Raw genomic sequence first — 27174 nt, 5'->3', positions numbered from 1 at the left:
ATATTGTTGGCATTATGATACAGGTGTTGTCCTTGATGGCAACTCACTCAGATGAAAGTTCATAGTGCAGCAGGTCAACAACGAAGGATTGCAAATTTGAATCCAAAGAATGAATAAAGAGAGGTATACACTTGTTCACTTTGTCCAAGGCATGTATACACGTGGTTTAATAGAACTAGAGTAGTGTATAATGTATACATGCACTTTCACAGGAAGAAAAGTGCGTACAGGCTGGAAAACAAAGTTTTTGTCCAAGGTATTTGATCCAAGGCTTTTTGGTCCAAGGTAATTGGTCCAAAGCATTTGGTCCAAGGTATTGACCCTAGGAACTGGGTCCAAGGTATTGGTCCTAAGTGGTTTTGGTCCAAGGTATTGAGAAAGGCCTAAGAGTATATAAGGAGGAGAAGATCATTAGGCCAAAGTGTGTAAGCAATGAGATTCAAATGAATACTTCTATTTGAAGTATATATTATGTTTCACGGTTATGTTTGGGATTGGATCTAAAATATTCAAGTGTAGCTTGAGTTCAACATGGGATCAGGAATCATGAGACTTGAAAGGACTTAACGTTGAATGATCTAATATTGGTTAAGGATAGATCTGATGTTTTGCGCCTATTCTATTTGTTATCTATCATAATCTGGGTTTGTCTAAAGTCTGGAATTGCAACAAAGTTATAAGTCAAAATTCTCAGATCTATACGCAGGTTCATCTCGGCCAAAGGGTGTGTAAACACAAGTTCATCTCCTTCAAGTAGCGTATAAAAGAAGAAAAGCGTCTTTTTAGATCTAACTAATCTATCTGATGAAATAATGTTGTTTTACTATTGTTTGTCAATGAAGTCTTCTTAGAACTAAGCATAGAACTGTTGTATAAGGAATTGAGTCTGATTGATTGATTGATTGAGAAGGAAGGGTGATCCTTGTTTCTATATGTTTTTAACATTGTAATATGACAGTAGATCTTCAGAATGTCACTGATTCATCCAGTATGTGGTTCAAAATTTTATGATTCAGTATCTTTAGAGATATATGTAGGTTGGGTTAAAGGAAGTTGCGTATACACGCAGGTTTGGTTTTGCTAAGTAGCGTATACACTCTAATGCATGATTTTTGAGGTTACAACAGGTTTTGGATGATGATGCAGTGTTACAAATCCATTCGGGCACATCAACCCCAACTTATAGATCGACATTATTAGGGCCCATCAACCCCTAATGCAGTTGTTACATGCCCTAAAGAAGTTGAACATCATAATGCCTCACTTCCCAAGAAGTTCCATCACTGAAAACATCCAAAAACTACCTCTAAGAATATCAGAGTAGGTAGGCCTTCATTAGGGTGCGCTGCAATGCAAACCATACACTATCAGGGTGCTATGTAGCGCACTTGGTGCCTCTTTCGCTTGCGTTGGGTGAATTTGAGCGGATTTTAATGAGAGTTTGAAGATTCCTTATCCATTGGAAGCCTCTAGAAGTTTCTCAAGGCTAACCACTCCTTTGAGTTTTCATTTGGAGGAGGAAGGGAGTTAAGGAACATTAATCCCCTATCCCTTCTTCCATGGAACTGATTTCTAAATTTAGAAAGGCATTCATTATCACCATTGACGACATAACCTCCTTCATTCATCTATAAAAAGGCCACTCATCTAAGTGATCCGGAGGTTGAAGATTGTAGAGAGATGTTGTTGGTATGAGCTTTGAGCACATTGCAAGTATTATAATGATGTCAAAGTGTCTTACTTGTTATGAGGAGAGGATGTGATTAATTTGGAGGAATGACGTTGAATCAGGCAAACTGGGTTGTAATTCTTATTTTTACTAATAAAGTATTCAAATTTTTTTCCATATGCTTGTATTGTCTTTTGATGCTTACATATGCTTATCAGTATCTAATTCTATGCTATTTTTAATCAATAGATCATTATCATATGCTTTTATGGATTCTTGTTTCTGTCTGTGTGCAGGTACTTCTCAAGCGGCTTAAGTACGGGAAGGAGCAATAGAATCGGTTAAGGGAGGTAATGAATAAGTGGAAGCTACAAGTAGGTTCTTTGAACTCTTATTTTTTCTATTGTTTATAGAAAAGGTAGAGAATGCTTTGTATTTTTTTTTCTAGATTGAGATACTAGTCTAGAGGGTTAGGTGTTTGTCCAAAAAAACTAAATTTTCCCAAAAAAAATTGGTGACTCCGTTGGGGAGATCAGATTATCCATCTTAGTAACTTATCAACCTCTTAAGACATTTTTACATACTATACTTGTGGTCAATCATTGAATTTTAGTTCTCTTTCATTGAAAAATTGAGTTGAAACTGCAACAAAATTGCCTTCAAAATTTCTCACTTTCATTAGCACAGTCTAATGAAGGACATAATGCGTTGTAGTGCACTTCCCACATAGATACAGGGTGATTCAACACACTGTCTCTAACTACTCCCTACGCTAATCCCTTGAGGGTCAGTTTCCCATATAGGAATTGAAAGTTTTTGCCAATTTTCTCTTGTTTGAATTAGTTGTTGAATGTCAATGAAGTTTTGTCTCTAAAAATAGCTTTTCATCTCCTTAATTTAGCCTACTTTGATTGGATTGATTAATGTTTCTTTAATTTTTTCTTTGTCATTATCAGGGTATAGACAAAGTGTGATACCTCTGTTATCACTGAAAATTCTGTTGCCAAATTTGCTTAGATTAGTTTCAGGGCAAAGTGTTTCCGCAGCGCATCAATCCTGTTTAGCAGTTTCGCAGCGCTACAGGTTTAGGTGGTTTCGTAGCGCGCTACAAAACTGGGGATTTGTCCGAAACCATAACTCACCCATATCACTTTTGTCTCCTATGGGTTCTGTGGGAATGTCTGGCTCGACATGTCACAGTGCAGGTTATTATCATCAATATACAAATAATACTGCTGTGTTTTTCATCTTCAAGGTTTTCTCTATAATCCCACTATATTGGTCAAAGTTCTGGTATCTAGTGGAGGTCAATATCCTAGCATGCCTATTGTACAAAGTTCTGCTTTCTTTCAGAAATCTGCATCAAGTGGGAATCTCACACGAAATGGCACAAGTATTTAGGACGTAAATCCAGCCTTTGGTTACCCAACATCCAACAGGATCTGCAGCAGCGGAAAATTCTTTATATGGGATTATACCTTCTTATTTGGGGGGAGGCTGCAAACCTACGGTTTATGCCAGAGTGCCTCTGTTATATCTACCATCATATGGCATTTGAGCTGTATGGGATGTTAGCTGGCAAGGTGAGTCCTACAACAGGGGAAAATGTAAAGCCAGCATATGGAGGTGATGAGGAGTCCTTTCTCAGAAAAGTTGTGACCCTCATCTATGAACTCATTGCAATGGAAGCCAAGAGAAGCAAGGATGGCACTGCAAAACATTCTCAACGGAGGAATTATGATGATCTGAATGAATATTTCTGGTCAGTGGATTGTTTTCGGCTAGGATGGCCAATGCGTGCAGATGCAGATTTTGTTTTTATATGCTACCAGGAGATGGCTGTAACTTTAAAGAAAAGCCTTTAACTGATAGAAACAGATGGCTGGGCAAGATGAACTTTGTTGAAATCCGTTCCTTCTGGCACATTCTTAGAAGCTTTGATCGAATGTGGACCTTCCATATTTTGTCTTTACAGGGAATGATAATTCTTTTCTGGAATGGATCGAGCCAGCCAACTGGAATCTTTAATGAAGTTGTTTTTAGAAAAGATCTTGAGTATTGTTATCACCACCGCAATATTAAAGCTTGTTCAAGCTATTCTAGATATAATTCTTAGCTGGAAAGCAAGGAAAGCCATGAAGTCATCAGAAATTCTAAGATATGTTTTGAAAGTTGTCGTTGCTGCTGCATGGGTAATCATCCTCCCAGTCTGTTATGCTCACGCATGGATAACCCAATTGGTCTTGGTAAAATTTTCAAGAACCGGTTTGGTGACAAGTGGGAAAGCCCTTCATTATACATTTCTGCAATCGTGTTCTAATCTGGTTCCTAATGTACTTGGGGCAATATTGTTTTTATTGCCCATGATAAAGCGATTTATTGAAAGCTCGAAATGGCGCATTGTGAGTATCCTGATGTGGTGGGCACAGCCTTGACTTTATGTTGGTTGGGCAATGCACGAAAGTCAGTTTTCTCTCTTCAAGTACACAATGTTCTGGATCCTACTTCTTGTAACCAAACTGGCATGCAGCTACTACGATGAGATTCATCCATTGATTGGGCCTACAAAGGCTATCCTGACAATGCATATTAGTGCATTCGAATGGCATGAATTTCTCCAAACGCAAAAAACAACATTGGCGTGGTGATTGCCCTCTGGGCTCCAATAGTACTTGTTTATTTCATGGACATACAGATTTGGTATACCATTTACTCCACTATCTTTGGAGGTACCTATGGTGCCTTTCGCCGACTTGGTGAGATACGAACATTGGGGATGCTGAGGTCAAGATTCTGATCTTTGCCTCTAGCTTTCTATGCACATTTAATACCACCTACATAAAAACAAGAGGGTGGAAAGTCGAGTTTCTGCACTGATGATTGAACGACAGCAATGTGCACACATGGCATGCATTAGAGCATGGTAATGAACACATGGCACTGTAAATGGAGGATGACAGTGATATCGACGGATTCAGCATCCAGCCCATCATAATCAATAGGGTTCTTTCTACACCTCATAAATGGCCATCGATTTAGATTCAAAGCCAATTCCGAAAGAGGTACAGGAACATGGTGAATCGTTCTGAAGTTGACAAACATTTATAGCCAGTTTTGGGGAAAGAGCAACACCACAGCTGCTCGTTGGCCATACTGTGAGGGAAATTTCTTTCCAGATAAGATGGAAGAAGAGAACTGGAATTGCAGATAGAATCTCAGAAGTTTCTGCAGTGATCGATATACAAGCAGTTGTCGGGGCCTATTTGGCCTGCCGAGAATTTGATCGCCTTAAATGTATTGTAAGTTTACAAGCCCATGTTCGTGAACGAAAGCAGGCCGCAAGAACTCTGCGTTGTGCGCAAGCAATTGTCAGATTGCAAGCTTTGGTTCGTGCTGGTCTAGTGTGATTGTCAGAAAAAGGATATGCAAACATTTACAGTGGAATTCCTGGTTATTAAGTGCATAGTGTCAGATTGATCTGCATATTGGTGCGTGTATATTATCTTTGGGTCAGCATATACCAGTGATCAAGGGGAAAAATTGAAGAGGTTGATTTTGCCAGAGAAAGCAGATATTCTAATATCAGAGCCCAAGGGAATATTATTACTCAATGAAATAATGCTAGAAACATATGTGATTGTGAGGGACAAGTTCCTTGGTCCTACTGGAAAAATGTTTCCCACTATAGGCAGGATACATATGGCTCCTTTAGTGGACTATTTCTCCCAGCCTGTTGCAGATGGTCTTGACCCAAGATTGCTTGTGACCCCTGGAACAAAGGCAGTCAGCGCAACAAGGAACATCTTTACAAACACACATGAGCAATCACCGAACAAAGTGATGCAAACTGCAGGTGGTACTCTTGATAGTCTTACTTATCGGCTAAATCTTGAAGATTTCTCAGCTAATGCTCGGATGAAAATGCCCATTTAAGCCAAAGGAATATGGTTAGAGTATCTTTGACTACAGAGGATAAACAGAGGTTTTCTGCTGCTTTGGATTGAGTATAGTTTCGAGGAGAATGCATAATTGCTGGTTGCTTCATGCCAACAGTTTTTCTCAGGGATCCTCCAAGGTCTTTACACCATCCACAGGTTGTGAGTCTATTATGTATTTCAAAAGACAGTCGAAAACCTGCAAGCTCAATTGTTGAGGCATATAAATTAGTCACGAAGCATGTAAAGGTGCAAGTTTTGATATATTTTATGCTCAAGTATGCAATGGTCATATTGTTTTCTGAGTCGAGTGTTGTCACAACATACTACCAGAAGTTATTGAAGGTGTGAACCTTTTCTTATTATCAAAAGTCATGTCCTCAAGGTTAGCACGAAGGGCCTACAAGGTGGTTTGTTGTCCACAGGAGCTGGAACATTGGCTCGAGTGTTTGCAGATGGTAAGACCACATTCAGTGTCTCAAAAATGATTGCCATAATGTTTGCGCGGGGGAGTGTCCACTTCTTAGAGAATTGAAGGTTTTAATGGTAAACTCTGTATCCATTCTTGTGTTACACTTGTTTACCAAGGAAGCCTCCAACATGTCAGGAGCATGGTGTTACCCTATTCTCTTGGGTTATTAAAGAATTAAAGTATCCACTGCTGCATACTCGGTGATGGGGGACTAGAACCGAAAGTTTAGGGATATTTTTAGTCAATACAGAACAGATCAAAGCCTTTGGTATTCAAAGCCGGCATGGGACATTAATTGCCCATCTTATGCCATCTCATGCTATCTCAGCTGAACGAAGAGAAAGCCAGGTGTCAAAGCTAGGTGTCAAAGCTGCAAGGAGGAATCTTAATTGTAATAAATGCTATGTCCAGCATGATGTAGAATTAGGATTTTATTTGACTTAGAATTCCAGTGCTGTAGATTAGTAGCCTGCTGTATTTATTAGTTGGTTTTAAAAAGTTAGTAGGTGTCATCATAGGGAAATTATTGAGCTCTCCTCACGGGGGAGGAGGGAGCTCGAATCAGGTAGAGGAAGCATTCTATATAGAGCTGAAAGATGAATGTAATAGGGGTTGGACATTTTATACAAAAACAGAGTTTATTTGGGCCAATGTAAAGACTTGTTACAGTAATAGTAAAACAGTGGTTGTTTCTTCTCAAGATTCTCAATGGATTATATTGTTCAAATATGATGGTGGTGTTTTCTCTTAATGTTCTTTTACAGCCTTGTTATAACATAATCACTCAGAATTCATTTCTAATGCTCTGACTTCCTGTATGTTTGGCAAGCTGTGGTTTATGTGAAATATGTTTGATCATCTAATGCAAAGAGCCTTGACTTCCATGAAATGAATGTGCTTTGTTTATTAAATGTGTGAGACTCCATAGCCCAATGAAGACCAATTTGATATGTGTTCAACCAGCTTTTGTTTTCATGAATGAGTGAAGAGTTAGCCATCTGCTGTTGTGATTGATTTCTATCAAAAGTCTGTGAGAGAGCCCTCTCTGACTAGGAAGGCTAATTCCTAGTCTAAAGTCTGGTTGAAAGAGTTACATAAAATCTTACTTGGTTGCAGCCCTTAGTAGTGATTTTGTGATAACATTTTGGTGCGTCTGCCGGGAGTCTGATGATTATTTATTCCCGAAGTTTGAAGATTGAATTTCTGAAGGTAGTAGGAGTTCAAATGATTTTCGAGGCTGCAAACCTACCTTGGCGACTCCATTGTTGAAGAATTCAAAGTTCATACATTCATGGTGATTCCACTGGAGTTATGAAGGACCCAGAAGCTGCCATTCTTAGTTCAAGGTATGCATGCATAGATTTCTCAGGAATTCATGGTTTCCCAAATCATTTTCCCAAGGATGCATATTTTCTAAGGAATGGTCCAAAATTCAACGGAGAAGATTTGAGTTTAACCTTGAGGCATATAACAGATTTTTGTCATTTTACTGAGCTTCTTAGAGTTAAACATGAGGATGTTTGCATTATGTTATTTTATGATTCACTTCAAGGGAAATGCAAACAATGGATTCAAAGTTTTCCTACCAAATCTATTAAGTCATTTCAAGACTTTTGGCTTATGTTTTTGGAGGAATGGATAGATAGGTCAGAGGTGGTGGTAAACTCTCCTTCAGTTGAGGGTTTCAAACAATGGAATGATGATCATAGTGAAGAAGAAACAAATGAATCTTTTTCTTTGTCCTTATCCTCATATCTAAAATCCTTTGACTGCAAGGCAGAGGAAAGGATGAGATTTTTGGATGAATTTGCCAAGGACCTTGAAAAAGAAATTGAAGGTTTAGAAGGACAAATTCAGGCATACAATTTTCATGATCATGATCATTATTCTCAGAAATTTTCTATGGCAGAACGCAAGGAGACAATGCTGGTTCCTTTCTCTTTCACGATTGAGGAACTGAACACTGTGGTTGAAGATCAGTTTGCACAGCTGGAAAGTTACAAGGAAAATCAAGCTGATCATATATTCTGGGATCCTATAGCTGATTACATGGAAGAGTTTTACTCTCCAGTGTTTCAGTTTTCCTATAAAGATCAGAGGCAGTTTCAGTGGCAGCGGTCATCACACTGTCAGATTGGCTCTGAACTCCAATGCGGTCAAAGAAATCAAATATCAGATAAAGCAGAGGATTGGCTACATTGGAAATTTCATATTGATTGAACAGAAAGAAGTTGAAATTGTTAGGGTAGGTAGGTATAGGTAAATGCAAATAAGCTCAAGGTTAACTGAGCATTTCTTTTTTCAGTAGATGTAGCTTTCTTTCTCCTACAGTCATGCTTGTCAAGCGAATTTCTGTTTGTCACAAATGGATAAGGCACTGGAGCTGCATGTTCTTAGTGTACCACAAGGGCACACTATCCCAAGTGGAGCCACTGTTATCACTGAAAATTCTGTTGCCAAATTTGCTTAGATTAGTTTCAGGGCAAAGTGTTTCCGCAGCGCATCAATCCTGTTTAGCAGTTTCGCAGCACTACAGGTTTAGGTGGTTTCGTAGCGCGCTACAAAACTGGGGATTTGTCCGAAACCATAACTCACCCATATCACTTTTGTCTCCTATGGGTTTTGTGGGAATGTCTGACTCGACATGTCACAGTGCAGGTTATTATCCTCAATATACAAATAATACTGCTGTGTTTTTCATCTTCAAGGTTTTCTCTATAATCCCACTATATTGGTCAAAGTTCTGGTATCTAGTGGAGGTCAATATCCTAGCATGCCTATTGTACAGAGTTCTGCTTTCTTTCAGAAATCTGCATCAAGTGGGAATCTCACAGGAAATGGCACAAGTATTTAGGACGTAAATCCAGCCTTTGGTTACCCAACATCCAACAGGATCTGCAGCAGCGGAAAATTCTTTATATGGGATTATACCTTCTTATTTGGGGGGAGGCTGCAAACCTACGGTTTATGCCAGAGTGCCTCTGTTATATCTACCATCATATGGCATTTGCGCTGTATGGGATGTTAGCTGGCAAGGTGAGTCCTACAACAGGGGAAAATGTGAAGCCAGCATATGGAGGTGATGAGGAGTCCTTTCTCAGAAAAGTTGTGACCCTCATCTATGAACTCATTGCGATGGAAGCCAAGAGAAGCAAGGATGGCACTGCAAAACATTCTCAATGGAGGAATTATGATGATCTGAATGAATATTTCTGGTCAGTGGATTGTTTTCGGCTAGGATGGCCAATGCGTGCAGATGCAGATTTTGTTTTTATATGCTACCAGGAGATGGCTGTAACTTTAAAGAAAAGCCTTTAACTGATAGAAATAGATGGCTGGGCAAGATGAACTTTGTTGAAATCCGTTCCTTCTGGCACATTCTTAGAAGCTTTGATCGAATGTGGACCTTCCATATTTTGTCTTTACAGGGAATGATAATTCTTTTCTGGAATGGATCGAGCCAGCCAACTGGAATCTTTAATGAAGTTGTTTTTAGAAAAGATCTTGAGTATTGTTATCACCACCGCAATATTAAAGCTTGTTCAAGCTATTCTAGATATAATTCTTAGCTGGAAAGCAAGGAAAGCCATGAAGTCATCAGAAATTCTAAGATATGTTTTGAAAGTCGTCGTTGCTGCTGCATGGGTAATCATCCTCCCAGTCTGTTATGCTCACGCATGGATAACCCAATTGGTCTTGGTAAAATTTTCAAGAACCGGTTTGGTGACAAGTGGGAAAGCCCTTCATTATACATTTCTGCAATCGTGTTCTAATCTGGTTCCTAATGTACTTGGGGCAATATTGTTTTTATTTCCCATGATAAAGCGATTTATTGAAAGCTCGAAATGGCGCATTGTGAGTATCCTGATGTGGTGGGCACAGCCTTGACTTTATGTTGGTTGGGCAATGCACGAAAGTCAGTTTTCTCTCTTCAAGTACACAATGTTCTGGATCCTACTTCTTGTAACCAAACTGGCATTCAGCTACTACGATGAGATTCATCCATTGATTGGGCCTACAAAGGCTATCGTGACAATGCATATTAGTGCATTCGAATGGCATGAATTTCTCCAAACGCAAAAAACAACATTGGCGTGCTGATTGCCCTCTGGGCTCCAATAGTACTTGTTTATTTCATGGTCATACAGATTTGGTATACCATTTACTCCACTATCTTTGGAGGTATCTATGGTGCCTTTCACCGACTTGGTGAGATACGAACATTGGGGATGCTGAGGTCAAGATTCCGATCTTTGCCTCTAGCTTTCTATGCACATTTAATACCACCTACATAAAAACAAGAGGGTGGAAAGTCGAGTTTCTGCACTGATGATTGAACGACAGCAATGTGCACACATGGCATGCATCAGAGCATGGTAATGAACACATGGCACTGTAAATGGAGGATGACGGTGATATTGACGGATTCAGCATCCAGCCCATCATAATCAATAGGGTTCTTTCTACACCTCATAAATGGCCATCGATTTAGATTCAAAGCCAATTCCGAAAGAGGTACAGGAACATGGTGAATCGTTCTGAAGTTGACAAACATTTATAGCCAGTTTTGGGGAAAGAGCAACACCACAGCTGCTCGTTGGCCATACTGTGAGGGAAATTTCTTTCCAGATAAGATGGAAGAAGAGAACTGGAATTGCAGATAGAATCTCAGAAGTTTCTGCAGTGATCGATATACAAGCAGTTGTCGGGGCCTATTTGGCCTGCCAAGAATTTGATCACCTTAAATGTATTGTAAGTTTACAAGCCCATGTTCGTGAACGAAAGCAGGCTGCAAGAACTCTGCGTTGTGCGCAAGCAATTGTCAGATTGCAAGCTTTGGTTCGTGCTGGTCGAGTGTGATTGTCAGAAAAAGGATATGCAAACATTTACAGTGGAATTCCTGGTTATTAAGTGCATAGTGTCAGATTGATCTGCATATTGGTGCGTGTATATTATCTTTGGGTCAGCATATACCAGTGATCAAGGGGAAAAATTGAAGAGGTTGATTTTGCCAGAGAAAGCAGATATTCTAATATCAGAGCCCAAGGGAATATTATTACTCAATGAAAGAATGCTAGAAACATATGTGATTGTGAGGGACAAGTTCCTTGGTCCTACTGGAAAAATGTTTCCCACTATAGGCAGGATACATATGGCTCCTTTAGTGGGCTATTTCTCCCAGCCTGTTGCAGATGGTCTTGACCCAAGATTGCTTGTGACCCCTGGAACAAAGGCAGTCAGCGCAACAAGGAACATCTTTACAAACACACATGAGCAATCACCGAACAAAGTGATGCAAACTGCAGGTGGTACTCTTGATAGTCTTACTTATCGGCTAAATCTTGAAGATTTCTCAGCTAATGCTCGGATGAAAATGCCCATTTAAGCCAAAGGAATATGGTTAGAGTATCTTTGACTACAGAGGATAAACAGAGGTTTTCTGCTGCTTTGGATTGAGTATAGTTTCGAGGAGAATGCAGAATTGCTGTTTGCTTCATGCCAAAAGTTTTTCTCAGGGATCCTCCAAGGTCTTTACACCATCCACAGGTTGTGAGTCTATTATGTATTTCAAAAGACAGTCGAAAACCTGCAAGCTCAATTGTTGAGGCATATAAATTAGTCACGAAGCATGTAAAGGTGCAAGTTTTGATATATTTTATGCTCAAGTATGCAATGGTCATATTGTTTTCTGAGTCGAGTGTTGTCACAGCATACTACCAGAAGTTATTGAAGGTGTGAACCTTTTCTTATTATCAAAAGTCATGTCCTCAAGGTTAGAACGAAGGGCCTACAAGGTGGTTTGCTGTCCACAGGAGCTGGAACATTGGCTCGAGTGTTTGCAGATGGGAAGACCACATTCAGTGTCTCAAAAATGATTGCCATAATGTTTGCGCGGGGGAGTGTCCACTTCTTAGAGAATTGAAGGTTTTAATGGTAAACTCTGTATCCATTCTTGTGTTACACTTGTTTACCAAGGAAGCCTCCAGCATGTCAGGAGCATGGTGTTACCCTATTCTCTTGGGTTATTAAAGAATTAAAGTATCCACTGCTGCATACTCGGTGATGGGGGACCAGAACCGAAAGTTTAGGGATATTTTTAGTCAATACAGAACAGATCAAAGCCTTTGGTATTCAAAGCCAGCATGGGACATTAATTGCCCATCTTATGCCATCTCATGCTATCTCAGCTGAACGAAGAGAAAGCCAGGTGTCAAAGCTAGGTGTCAAAGCTGCAAGGAGGAATCTTAATTGTAATAAATGCTATGTCCAGCATGATGTAGAATTAGGATTTTATTTGCTTTAGAATTCCAGTGCTGTAGATTAATAGCCTGCTGTATTTATTAGTTGGTTTTAAAAAGTTAGTAGGTGTCATCATAGGGAAATTATTGAGCTCTCCTCACGGGGGAGGAGGGAGCTCGAATCAGGTAGAGGAAGCATTCTATATAGAGCTGAAAGATCAATGTAATAGGGGTTGGACATTTTATACAAAAACAGAGTTTGTTTGGGCCAATGTAAAGACTTGTTACAGTAATAGTAAAACATCGGTTGTTTCTTCTCAAGATTCTCAATGGATTATATTGTTCAAATATGATGGTGGTGTTTTCTCTTAATGTTCTTTTACAGCCTTGTTATAACATAATCACTCAGAATTCATTTCTAATGCTCTGACTTCCTGTATGTTTGGCAAGCTGTGGTTTATGTGAAATATGTTTGAACATCTAATGCAAAGAGCCTTGACTTCCATGAAATGACTGTGCTTTGTTTATTAAATGTGTGAGACTCCATAGCCCAATGAAGACCAATTTTATATGTGTTCAACCAGCTTTTGTTTTCATGAATGAGTGAAGAGTTAGCCATCTGCTGTTGTGATTGATTTCTATCAAAAGTCTGTGAGAGAGCCCTCTCTGACTAGGAAGGCTAATTCCTAGTCTAAAGTCTGGTTGAAAGAGTTACATAAAATCTTACTTGGTTGCAGCCCTTAGTAGTGATTTTGTGATAACAACCTCATTCCACGTACCATCGGGAATATAGGGCGGTGTTACAGTATGTAAAGTATATGGGAATGCTCTCACTATGCAGTTTTGCATTAGACAACGCTTATACAGACTGGGCCTCCACTTACCTTTGGGTATATATGGGAGGAAAAATATAGATTGTTATCCATCCTTAGGTAATCGAGGCAGTTTCCTTGTACAATTTGATACACTGAACACAACATTTGGGGAGATTGTTTGCCCGTACTTCTTGGTTTGCTAGGAGGTATTCTACAATTCATAGTTACTTGGTAATCATTTTTCCTAGAACATCCATTTTCTTTGTTACTTTGATTAAAATTAAATCAATTGACCATTGATAACATCCTCCATGCTCGCTCCTTAGTTGTTGGTTTGCCAATATGGTTGTTTTCAACCTCCTCGGTTCAAAATGTCGTGATTTCTCCACAATTGAGTACACCTCCAACTGGACAAAATCAACCTCTAGCTGATCCTAAAGTTGAACCTTTGCCTTCCTCCTCAGTTGCTTCTTCCTCCCCTTTTACCTCTTCGCTTGGTGAAAGTATTGGTACTAGTAACTAGGTGGCTAAGAAGAAGAAGAAGGGGAAGAATAAGAAGAAGAAAATTCAGCAGAGGGGCAATCAAGCAACCATTGCTTTGAATGTCACATCTGATAAGAAACCATCCATCAAGCCTCACAAAGTTTGATGCCCATGCAAACTTTGTGCAGGAGAGCATCTTCTTCTAAATTGTCCTGATATTCCCCAGATCTTAGAAGAATGGTCTTCTCTTTCACATCATCCTGTGTCATCAACTTCTAGAGATCATGTTGCTGACACACCATTTACTAGTGGTGATAAGGTTCATGGAAACAAGGGTAAAGTTAAATTTCCCTGTAGGTTATGTGAAAGGAATCACCTCATTCACCTTTGTCCCTATTTGGATAAAGCCAAAAAAGTGTTGGTTAACCATCTCGCTTCACCGCAGCAACTTCCATCTAGTTACAAGAAACTCTCCCTAAATCCTACACTAGTTGATGAATTGACTAACCAAAATTAACCATCGATTAAACCCAATCTCTCTGAAAGTGAATCCTATGAGTCTAGACCCAACAAAAATCAACAGGTCGAGGTAATAGTTGACCAGATTTCACCTTCAGTAAATCATACCCTTTCCAAAGAGAGTGAATACGATACCAATCAACTTCTTTTCGATTCTTCAGATTCAAATGAGCTAGGGGGAAATCCACCTATTCCATCAAGATAGGAGGACAATCCTCCCACTCTTGTAACTCAAGGGGTTAATTCTCCTATTTCTATGGTACCCCTTCTAAGTACTCTAGTTATTTCCTTTTATTGGAATCGACTGGCATGATTCCATATTCCTTATTATGTGCATTTCTAGATAATAGTACAAGTTTGTAATATGATTGTATCTCGCATTATTATAGATGAAGGTGCATCTACGACTATCCTTTCCTCAACTACTTCGCAAGCGCTCAGTTCACCATCGCTTGTGCCAGTTACCTAGAATCTATTGGCTTTTAACGGACGAACCAGTCAACTATTGGGGATCCTCCCTTAGTTACCTCTTACTTTGGGAGAAAAAATCATTTATTTGAAGATGATGGTAATCCGAGGCCCTTTAGATTACAACTTAATTCTACGGCACAACTTTGTATATGGCATGGGAGCTATTGTTTCAACACTCTTTTGAGCAATTTGTTTCCTGCATGAAGGCAGAATTGTCATTGTTGACTAGCTTCCATTTCCTAGTCCAAACATGGCTCCTAGTCAACCATCTTCCATAAATGGTCCTTTTCTACCAATGGTATCATCCCCACCATGAGTTAATTATGTCGCAACCTGTTCCATACCTACATCAACTAACGATTAGTTCAGTGATGTTGTACATCATGTACTGGAGGCAATTGAACCAGATCTCTCCTTCATGACCTCTTATGAGGATAGCTCCTTACCTTGTGTCAACCTCGTTAAAAAATGAAACCAAGGGTACGAGGATAGTTCCTTATCTTATGTCAACCTCGTTAAAAATTAAAACAAGGAGTATGAGGATAGTTCTTTTACTGTGTCAACCTCATTAAAAAATGAAACAATGCCTACGATGATAGTTCTTTGTCTTGTGTCAGCCTCGTTAAAAAATGAACCAAAGGAATATGAGGAGAGTTCTTGGTCTTGTGTCAACCTCGTTAAAAAACGAAACAGACCCATTAGGATAGTTCTTTCTCTTGTGTCAACCTCGTTAAAAAATGAAACAAGGGTCTATGAGGACAATTCCTAGTGTTGTGTCAGCCTTGTTAAAAAATGAAACCAGGGATATGAGGAGAGTTTTCTTGTGTCAAGCTCACTAAAAAATGAAACAAGGTCCCCTGGAGCAAGTTCTAAGTAGAGTCTTTGATTAGATCTCGTAAAATCCCAGTCGAGTCTTTCACCTGACCTCGTAAAAGAACCTTCATTCCATCCACCTGATAGCCATGAGTAGTCTACTTAGATGAATGTAATGAAGCTTAGGGGGCATGCACTTAATGGTAAAAGTTAAGTTTCCCTATAGGTTATGTGAAGGGAATCACCCCATTCACCTTTTTCCCTATTTGGACGATGCCAAAAATGTGTTGGATAATTGTCATGCTTCACCGCAACAACTTCCATCTGGTTATAGTGGACTCTCCCTTTCATCATGTTGGGGGCATGTAAATCATTCTCAAGCATAGTTTTTCATTTCAATCTTGTGTAAACATGAAAATGAATCCAAGCATAGTTCCATATGGTTCAAGCTTGTGTAAAAATGAACCCATTTCCATTTTTAACCCTCGTGATTGCCATTTTATCAACCTCTATTGTCAGAAGAGCCTAGATTGTTTTCATCCCATTGCCACCATCCCTTTAACTAATTATACGCTTTCACTTGGTTGTTTTACCCTTTTTGAGGAACAATTGAAATGAGTGGTCGTATTACCTAGCCTCTTCACATAAATCAACATGTTTTGAGAAGTTCCAACATCACCAGAACTAGTTGCTACCCTAGAGACCACTCGTTCCTAAAAATGGAGTCCTCTTTAAGATTTTTTCAAACTCTCTAAACATGAAAATATTGTCGAGCTCTTGTCCTTTCCAGCTCATTAAAAGATAGGAAATGATATCTCTCTTGTATTATTTTACAATTTTTTCGACTTGAGAGATTATTTTACGAAAAAGAACTTGTGGGTTTTTCTTTTATTCCCTTTTCAAACTCTCTAAATATGAAAAGAACTGAGTTTTCTTTTTCGTTAAACTCGTTAAAAACATCAAATAGCAACAAGCTTGTCCATCTAGACAAGGCCGAGTTTCACCTTCGTTAGACTCATTAAAGCATCAAATAATGATGGATTCACCCTAAGGGTGAAACTATACAACAAGCATATGATATCCTCCTCAATCTTGATAAAAAATAAAGAGGTACTGGTCAACAATGACTGGGGAAAATGGAAAAAGATGAAAACAATTTATGCTAGCAACTTGCTCTTGAACATGACACTTTCACCTCATCACCATGACTATGTGAGTTGGATCGTTCAGCTTGATAGTTATCACACCATTGGTCTATCATACCATCCATTACTTTGTTTTAGGTCAATGCTACCAATTCACCTTAGTGTCACCGACATGTTCAAGAGAAGTCATTTAGTTCGAACTTCATCCTTTGCAATACTGTAAACCTTCAATTTCATGACTACCATTCCTAAACCTTTTGTTTTCAGTCGATTTTTCATTACCAAAATCATTTACCTCGTTTTGTGCCATAGATGTGGGATACATCAAGGCCCTCCTGCGATGAGTCACTTCTTTTCAACATTAGCACATCATCCAAGAAGTTGACTTAGAAACACCCCTTCAATACCTTGAAGCTTGCATACATCAATGGCAGTTTTCTTGCTTCCGACGATAGGTTGATATCACTGGCCTTCGAGTGAAAGAATTTGTATGGTGTTCGACATCAAATCATTTACTCACACCATGTGAAATCTACTGTAGTACCTTGAGGGTCATTATCATTATCGGTTATTCCTCTCATGTCTGTTAAGGTCTTACATCATTGGTCAGTAATCAGACGATGTCTTTCATGTTTGACTTCAGAACATCTATTCACATGGTTAGACTTGTACTTGAGAAAAATATTGAATGAGATTGAAGACCCAGGATCTAGTTTCATCTATCTAGATTGCGATATTTTCAGGAGTACTAAATCAAATGTACAATGGCCTTACATTCATGGTCAACCATTCATGGGTATATATCTGTAGACGACTATATTTGTACATGTAATGAAAGTTTATACGCTAAGCATGGATATGCCTTCCCTCAATTAGTTGATGAGAAAAATCAAATTATCATGATATATGTATTATAATTGATGTAGGTCACCTTCCGTTTCGAAACCTCCTCTCCTCATGATAAAGCATTTCACTTGACATATATATTTTCGACTTCCTGCTTTAGCGGGAAACTGTTACAGATCCATTCAGGCACATCAACCCCAACTTATAGATCAATACTATTAGGGCGCGTCAACCCCTAATGCATTTGTTACATGCCCTAAAGAAGTTGAACATCAAAATGCCTCACTTCCCAAGAAGTTCCATCACTGAAACCATCTAAAAAATGCCTCTAAGAAGATCATCGCAGGTATGCCTTCATTAGGGTGCGTTGCAATGTAGACCATACACTTTCAGGGTGCTATGCAGTGCACTTGGTCCCTCTTTGGCCTACACTGGGTGAATTTGAGTGAATTTCCATGAGGGTTTGAAGATTCCTTATCCATTGGAAGCTTCTAGAAGTTTTTCAAGGCTAACCACTCCTTTGAGTTCACATTTGGATGATGAAGGGAGTTAAGGAACATCAATTCCCTATCCCTTCTTCCATGGAACTAATTTCTAAATTTAGAAAGGCATTCATTATGACCATTTATGGCATAACCTCCTTCATTCACCTATAAAAGGACCACTTATCTAAGTGATCAAGAGGCTGAAGATTGTAGAGATGTTGTTGGTATGAGTTTTGAGCTAATTGCAAGTATTGTAATGATGTCAAAATGTCTTTCTTGTTGTGAGGAGAGGATGGGATTGAACTGGAGGAATGACGCTGAATCATGAAAATTGGGTTGTAATTCTTCCTTTTACTAATAAAGTATTCAAAGCTTTTTCCATATGCTTGTATTGTCCTTTTCTACTTACATATGCTTATCATGTATCTGATTCCATGCTATTTTTAATCAATAGATCATTATCATATGCTTTGATGGATTCTTGTTTCTGTTTGTGTGCAGGTACTTCTCAAGCGCCTTAAGTATGTGAAGGAGCAACAGAATCAGTCAAGGGAAATAAGGAACAAGCAGAAGCTACAAGTAGGTTCTTTGTTATCTTATTTTATCTTTTGTTTATAGAAAACATAGAGAATGCTTTGTACTGTTGTTTCTAGATTGAGCTACTAATCTAGAGGGTTAGGTGTTTGTCCAAGAACACTAAATTTTCCCAAAACATGCAGGGTTCTAGGTTCAACACAATGTTCTGGTGTCAATGATCTAATTGTTCATATTAACTAAATATTGGTTGCTGAAATTTAAGTTTAAAAGGCTTTGATCGGTCTAGTATGAAAATTTGATGAAACTTGGCCTTCAGCTTGTGGTTTTGTGATCCAGGGGTATTTAGTCTAAAAATTCATGAAACGTGGTCCCTGGTGGAAGAGTGGAGTTTTCTATAGGCCGGCACCTACGTACTAGTAAACATATGGGCTAGTACAAGAGCTATGGGATTTTAGCTCCCTTTGAGTAGAAGCTGGAAAATGAGAGAAGGTTGTTACCTTCTGCAGGTAGAAGCTTGCATACTGGTATGAGTCTGCACTAGTACAAGATTGTAAACAAATTTTATTATTATTGAAAGTAGAGAGAGATGAAAACAATAGGTGGTTTTTACCCACATTGGGTTTCCACCTTAAGTATTGGTGTTCATGTGTGTTGCTTATGTGTGACTCTTTATTCTACTTTTACTGCACTTTCTAATAAATCTATGATATACTGGTTTAAGCTCAACACATGATAAACTATCTAAATCACAAGCTCTTTGCATATAGACTGGTTTCTTTAAGCACAGTTGCGTGTACACGCTAGTTGACTTCACTGAAGTAGCGTATATAATTTTGTTTGGGAAATAAAATTATTTATCTAATAATACTGATTCACCCCCCTCTCAATATTATTTCCAACACTTATAATGTTATTTTTCTCATTCACATGTAGCTGTTTTTGAATTTAGAGGCTCCCATGGCCTTGCCATCTCATGTAGATCTTTCGATATATCTTTGGATATATATATATATATATATATATATATATATATATATATATATATATATATATATATTGGTTAGAAATTAGTTCTCGCTACGCATATCCTTCCATTGTTACTTGATATACAATACCATTATTTGAGTAGCTACGGATGATATTTCCCGCTATTTATTATGTTTGAAGAAATTCATGTTCTTCCCCTAGATTCTTTCAAGACTTTGTGTTATTTTAAAGCACTTTCTTCCTACAGTTTCCCTACATACAAGTCAACTAGCACATTTGACTAATCATCATGTATAAAATATCATATCATATTAGTTTAAACATAACTATCAAAACCATACCCCATATGCAACCATCAATTATAGATTACCTATAATCCACATAGATCAGAATCATAATTATAAGCATACAAAACTTGAAATAAACTACTGATACTTATCCTTGAATAACTTATTAGCTTTCTTCCTTTGTAAGCACTCTAGGTTGGTTTCCATACCAAAAAATCACCAAGTGTCTTCATGCATACTTGCACATAGTGTGTAGTACACACACACAACTATACATGGCATATATTATCATTCAATACATGTATCTATACCAGTACCATATGTACTTCTTGTACACAACAACATTTGTACAACTTGTACACAATATCGATGCCCATAGTATCACCTACATGACATATAATTCCTCCAAATGTTTCCAACCATGTTAGTATTATTCCAAAAAATCATTCATTTATTTATATTACCTTTAGGTAAGTTGATCAAACCATGCTCACTTTAGCAATAGGAGAATAAGGAATTCCGTTGACCTGTTCATCTTCTTCAACCAGGTAGAATTTTTATGTCAAAGTATTTCAGTTATTTTATTTAAAATCGTTTTCGTGTATCATGTGGTTGTTGTACAACATTAGCAAAATATTATCATAAAAGTAATCATGTGTACTACAAGTTTATCATACCCATAAATTTGAGTTTTGGGATTAAATATGTCCCCTGAACAAGATTTTAACAACAACCAAATATGACCTTTTCTTAATCATAAAGCAGATGATTGAATATGATACTTAGTCTATGATAGACATTTGAAGTCTAATAACCATCTTACCTTGTCTTTAACCAAGAAAAAAGTTGATGGGTACTCAACAAATACTCCACACCCTTTAAATTTTTAAGCACCGTGTATACCCTTCTTGTTATTCATTTGGTTTTTATGTCTTGTTCTCTTTCTACTTCTTGTGCATCCATCACCGTCATATCCAATATATTTCATGTATAGTTTATTTATATATATGCACACGTCGTTCTAATATTATCCCTTTTCATGTGAGGTATATTTATAAGATCTATAATCCTTCTATTCAAAACATATCTCTGAAGGATTCTTCTTGGTGAGATATTCACCAAATCCCATCTGTATCTAAATGAATATGTTTATTTAGGTTATGGAGTTTGATGTTGCACATTTTTACCTATTATAATTTGAGTGATCTTGTGCTCTTAATCTTAATATTGTATGTCTACTATTAGCCCAAAAGCGTGAAGCATTTCTTTTACATTCCCATTATGTATTTACACTAGAGTTACTTTTGAGTCAATCCCCTTGACCTTCTTATTAAAATCATACCATTATTAATGCATGATGTCCTTTTTAATATGTATACAATATGTTGTATTAGATTTGTGCACACTCTTCACAATCTCGACCCTAGCTTAGGCTAGATTGGAATGTACTTTATACCTCTTTCATATCTTAGTTACCATATTTTTTTACTCAATCGGATACCATAGATTCCAAATTATGCATGTTTAATTAACTATGCATAGTAACCTCATAAGGTTTTGTTAGCTCAAGTAATGTGTATTTGGAGAGTTTTCTTATTAAAATTATTCATCCATTAGCAAACCATATCCAAAGTTAATTACATCATTATCTACATGTGTACTGATCAACACAGCAATATTAAATCCAAAGACAATTTTAATATACCTAGTCTCATACTACATATACAGACCTATCTTTCATATCTCCTCCTTTATTAAGATCTTTTAAGCATAAATTTATTTCCTTATGTTATATCCTTAATTAGAAACGATACAACTCATAATTTTATTTTGACATGTGTAGAATAAGGTGATGACCATATTACTAAATTACCTCAATTAGTTTGTATTTTATTAAGCCATGTCCTTGAATAGAAATCATACAACCCATAACTTAGTTTTAATAATGTGATGACTATATCACTAAATTTCATCAAAATTGTAATCCAGTGCCCATACTTTTACTTAGTTCTCTATAAACCATGTATTCATTTTAGTAATTTTGGTAAGAATGACATTTTCAGGTTTCTGTGCATGCCTAGGCACAATAGGCTATAGCTACTAGCAGATTAGCACCCCATTTTGTAGTCCCTATATTTTCAAACTTGAAACTAAGCATTCAAAAACACATGCATATGAGAACAATTAAATTTTATGCATTCAAGAGAATATTATGTTGCAACCCATAACTCATTATTTTCAAGCCCAATGGGGCATCAAGAGAGACACTTTAATCTTGTGACCTTGAACATTAATCAACAACGGAAGCATATAAACATCTTTGAATTTTATCATGTTGAATATGGATCAACATGAGTCAACCATTTCTACTCGAAGCTATTAAATGAAGGATCAATGTTCTGCTAGAATAGGATTCTGCATTTTTCCAATAACTATACTTCTTTGGATAAACAAAATATGCAATATTTCTTAATCAATGTGAAAAAAAAAAAGATTTTTTCATTCCATATCCATTTTTAAGATGTAGGCCATATTAATATCTACATGCAGGAGATCTCATTTGAATCTTAACTGCTCTGTATTAGGTGGTTTTCTTCCATTTACATAAAATGTAACCTTCTACGTTTTATCATATATTAGTGCACATACCATCTGATATGAAACTTTGAATGTAACAATGATCAATGGAATATGTCCAATGCTCCTATTGCAATCGTGCATGAAGGATTACACACATGGAGAATTCAATGAATTCATGCACAATATCGGAACATCATTGCACAACGAGCTCCAAAGATTCAATGCTTGGAGGATCAATGCATTAGCATGAACATGCAAGATGCAAACCAGAAATTAATTTGTCAAATCAACGGTGATGTTTTTTCAACTTAAATGCATCAAAAGACATGACTAAATATGCAATAGAAATTTTCCATCTATATTTGAATGCATATTCACTCAAATTGTTGCCATTATCATGCCACCTAGACATCACATCCATCAACCAAGTTGGAACATACCTTTTAAAGGAAAATAAGAAGGCTGGGGAATAAGTTGGTTTATAACCATAAATATTAAAAGTTTCAAGAAACAAAGTGACGAAGATACATTCATGATTTCAATTGCGGACGGTTGACTTCCTTTCTCCTTTCAATTCCTTTATTTGGCATCAACACTCATCAATCATTAAACTGGTAATACAGACTCCAAAGGTTAGATATAAAGAGCATAAGTTTAACAAGAAACTGAGATGGAAGAAAATAATCCATCCATTGCCTCAAAGCAATAAGCTTATAGTTGAAAATTGCAATGCAGATATTATTCCCCAAAACAAGATTCTTGTTGAAAATTCCATTGGATAGCAAGATATGATTCCCATAGACTCATAAGAAAATACTTGCAAAAAAATCCCATTGACTTCCATGCATTATTGGTTTTCAACAGATAGAAACAATGAGCAATTGTGTTTTGTTTAAAACTTGCAAGTACAATCAATAAAAAAAAACTTGAGCAATAATGAGCTTATGGTTCGTGTCATGGAATTCCTTCAATGATTTTTACTAAGACAGTTTTCATGTAACTAATTATCATTAATAGAACTTTCTCAATAAACAAAGCTTCTCTAGCAACCCTTTTCATGTTCTAAGTTCAAGGGTCAAACATGAAATGGTTCACTAATGTTTCCCTGAACAATATGGACTTGAAACATGATATTAAAGTTTAAATTCATTGACGCATCTACCTTTCATACCATATGATTCAAACTGTAAATAAAAGGTTTTTGTCAATGGAAAACTTACAAGCTTGTTACAAACTTGTAAACAATTAAAATTTTTCAAAGAATCTCTTACTTTAAAGATGAATTCAGTCACCAGTATGAATCCGCACGTGTGTAGATCTCAACAGTCTCTTCAAATGAATTTAATGCAGGCTACTAGGGTCTTGATAAATGTGAATATTTCTCAATGAAGCAATCTGTGAGTTTTTTTTTGCGCAACATGCCTAAATACAAAATTCTCAGGCATAAACCGAAATTTTATGAAAGAGGCAATCTGATTCCAGAGTCTTGATGATTTTTATTTTTAGCACATAACATGCGTATCACTACAACCCCACGTTTGAACCTAAAGAGGAACAACTGAATTCAAGTTTTGAGGGGTTTAACTGAAACCGAAAATCACTTTTTCAAGAAGTTTATAATTTTCTTGGGATTTAGGGTTTCCACAATTTTCCACCAAGGGTGAGGATGTTGCACCCGAGGGTTTGTTTCTTGTAAGTCTACGCAGTAGAGCTCGAAAAATTGTGCATCGAATTCTTTATGAAGCCATATGCTTTAATCAATATCCCAGTGTTGCATCTGGTATATAACTGCCATTTTTCTTTGTGTTTGAAGGCTACCATAGCTTCGGTGGTATAGAAACTTATAACAGCAAACCAAGAAATCAAGAGAACAATAAGGTTGACCACTTACTCGAGTTTTGGATCGACACCCCACCATGCTTGCTGCACTTTGGCTTTTTCATTGGTGGAATGCAAACCTATCTTATATCATGAATTTCGGCAACAAATCATTAACCGTACACAGGAACTTTTCCGATGTCGGAACATTCAACATCAAAATCATTAAACACACGCCAGAAAGGTGCCCGCCTAGTGGATTCCATGCGAACTAAATAAGAAGAATCCAAATCGTAAGTAAGTGAAATCATAGCACTAAGAGAAGCTCATGTATCATCTTTTTTAAACTGTAGTGTATATTACAATCGTCAAACAGAGAAAAAATCCCTAGAGTTTGTGATGTCGACGAGAGTTGAATTCGTGACCCTATGTCACTTAAATATACCACGAGGTTGACTTTCGATTCATATGCCATGCCTTACGCTACTCTCAGTCACGAGAATCTTGACACCATACCAAAATCATCGAATAGAATAAACATGGGATGTCTACATGCAAAACTCATCATGCGATAAGACCACCATGAAAGAAGGCTATTCAAGAGTCGTCAACGTCTCCACTGGTCCTCTTCTAGCTTGAGAGACTTCTCACACATCTCGTCCCTTCCCGCAAGCACACCAGATGCTAGTCAACACCCATGTCTCCTCTTTCAACCTCGAAATTTTTTGGACGGGCCTGTTCCATTTCCTCTTAGATAGTACCCTGTAACTCACACCTCACCTCCCTACCCTTAACATCACACTTGCTTACTACTATTATGTTGCACTGGTTTCAGTATGTTAGACACCTTTATGTAAGTAGTGTCATTCAGGGAAGGGAGGAGATGAAGTTAAAGGGATTTTTTGACCCGTAGTCATTATCCCCACTACGATTATTCTCAAAATAGTTCTAAATTTGTAAATAGAGGTAGCCGATAACAATTATCTAAATGGTATGCATGTATGGGATGATGATAAGGGTAATTTTTTTGCAACAACTAACAATTCAACTGCTAAGGAAAATGGAGAGGCGACTTAACCGATTTGGAAAAAAAAGAAACAATCGTCTTACAGGTGATTCCTTTAATCCATTTCGAAAGTGACTTGCGCTTTAAATAGATTGCCATAACCACGGTTGAGCATAAAACACTTACTGTTGAGCCATGTGTGGAGGTTATTGAGGTAATTGGTTCACAATAAGGTTATTGGATATCATTGTACCAAACTGGATGTCAAGATTTTTCTGTAATCAAAGTTGAATGTTCCTAACAAGGAATCTAGTATGGCAAGGTCAACGAAAATGCATTTGATTCTAGATCTAGTACAACCATTATCTCCTTTAATTTTATCGATCTGAAAATCCGTGCACCATCATCTTTAGGAATGTCCTTCCACATAATAGATTGGATAATTTCAATTTATTTTTATCGTATTATATTCAGTTTTGACATGAACTTATTAGTCCCTGCCTGAGACTCTTAGCAATAGATTGTGACTATTAATCTCTTGTTTGACCAAAAAATATTGTTGTACATCCCAACTTTAACCAAAGTTTTCATATTACAAAATAATATAAAATTTATTATGTAATTTTTGATTGGACAATAAAGTTGGGGGTCTTATTGCGCTCTTCGCAGATTTCAAGACATTATGTTCGGGATAAATATAAGATATCCAAAGTTTTCACAGATGAAAAGTTTTTGTTATCCAAAGTTTTACATACATTGTGCTTCGTGCTATCAATAGTGGAAGAAAAAACGTTTTCCATGAAAATCATATACGGGTACAGATTTATTGAGGCAATGCGCAATGTACATCAGAGCCATATCGGTGGACCGGAATACCCTGTGGAATGTGAAAATTGGAGTCTAGGTGGCGGAAATTTGACGTTTTGTGGAACAATTTTTTATTCTCAAACGTATTTGAGGGTAAACAAAAATTACTTTAAATTTGAGGTCCAATTATTTAGGGTGCGTGTCATAAATGAGTAGTTTACCAATAAGTAATTTACAGATAAAGATGGAGTAATTTATATAAGTAGTTTGCTAATAAGTAATTTATAGACGAAGATAATGGAAGTTATATAAATGTAAGAAAATTCGTAGTGTCAGGTTCTAGTTTTACATTGTTGTTATATATTTGTTAAACTATGTCTTTAATAATTATAAAATTTTGAAAATGTGTTTTATTCATTTTTATTAAAAATGAAAATTTATTGTATATAATTTTGAAAATGTGTTTTATTCATTTTTATTAAAAATGAAAATTTATTGTATATAAGTATATTTGATGATAATAGTTGAATTTTTCTTATTCATTATTTCTTTAGTAATAAACTTTTCCATTTTTTCCTTATTTAATATTAAGGTGTATATGTGAAATAAACAATTATAAATAACCAAACATGCTTTAAATGGCATGTAAAGATACAAAAATTAAATTCTATAATTACATATATTTTAAGATAGTGTGATTTAACATATATGCCATGTTATTCTATAGTGTTTAATTGCAAATCAAGTCTTGAAGGAAATTAAAATACCATTCATTATTATTTTATTTTTAGGTGTTGTCCTTCTCTAATTGACATAACTTTATGTTTGGAGCATCACTTTTATAAATTGTGGTGAAATCTCAATATATTTTTGGTGCTATAGGACCAAACTAATATATCTCTCAATTATTATGCAAAATGAGAATTTATTTTATATGTATACATTTGATAATAATAGTTGAGCTTTTTCTATCCATTATTTTTACCATTAGTAAGCAGAAGAAATATGGTTGAACCTCAAGGTTTAGGAAATCTATTTCCTATTTTAACATCAATGTGAATATGTGAAATAAATAATTATAAATAACCAATCATATTTTAAATGGCATACAAGGATACAAAAATTAAATTTCATAATTACATATATTTTAAGATAGCCTAGTTTAACATATATGTCATGTTATTATTATATAATGTTTCATTGCAAATCAAGTCTTAAAATAAATTAAAATATCATTCATTACTAGTTTGTCCTAAGTTT

At 36.7% G+C, this 27174-nt stretch overlaps 2 pseudogenes; both read left to right on the top strand.

Annotated features, from left to right (window-relative positions):
- Positions 1-2831: 2831 nt before the first annotated feature.
- LOC149239944 (callose synthase 3 pseudogene) lies at positions 2832-4317 on the top strand (annotated as a pseudogene).
- Positions 4318-8691: 4374 nt separating this feature from the next.
- LOC149239943 (callose synthase 3 pseudogene) lies at positions 8692-10177 on the top strand (annotated as a pseudogene).
- The last annotated feature ends 16997 nt before the right edge of the window (positions 10178-27174 follow it).

The sequence above is a fragment of the Pinus tabuliformis genome, chromosome 8 (assembly GCF_031772625.1).
Source record: "Pinus tabuliformis cultivar Carrire ecotype Pingquan chromosome 8, CPIR1, whole genome shotgun sequence".
NCBI classification, from domain to species: domain Eukaryota; kingdom Viridiplantae; phylum Streptophyta; class Pinopsida; order Pinales; family Pinaceae; genus Pinus; species Pinus tabuliformis.
This window is presented reverse-complemented; position numbering and strand designations above follow the sequence as displayed.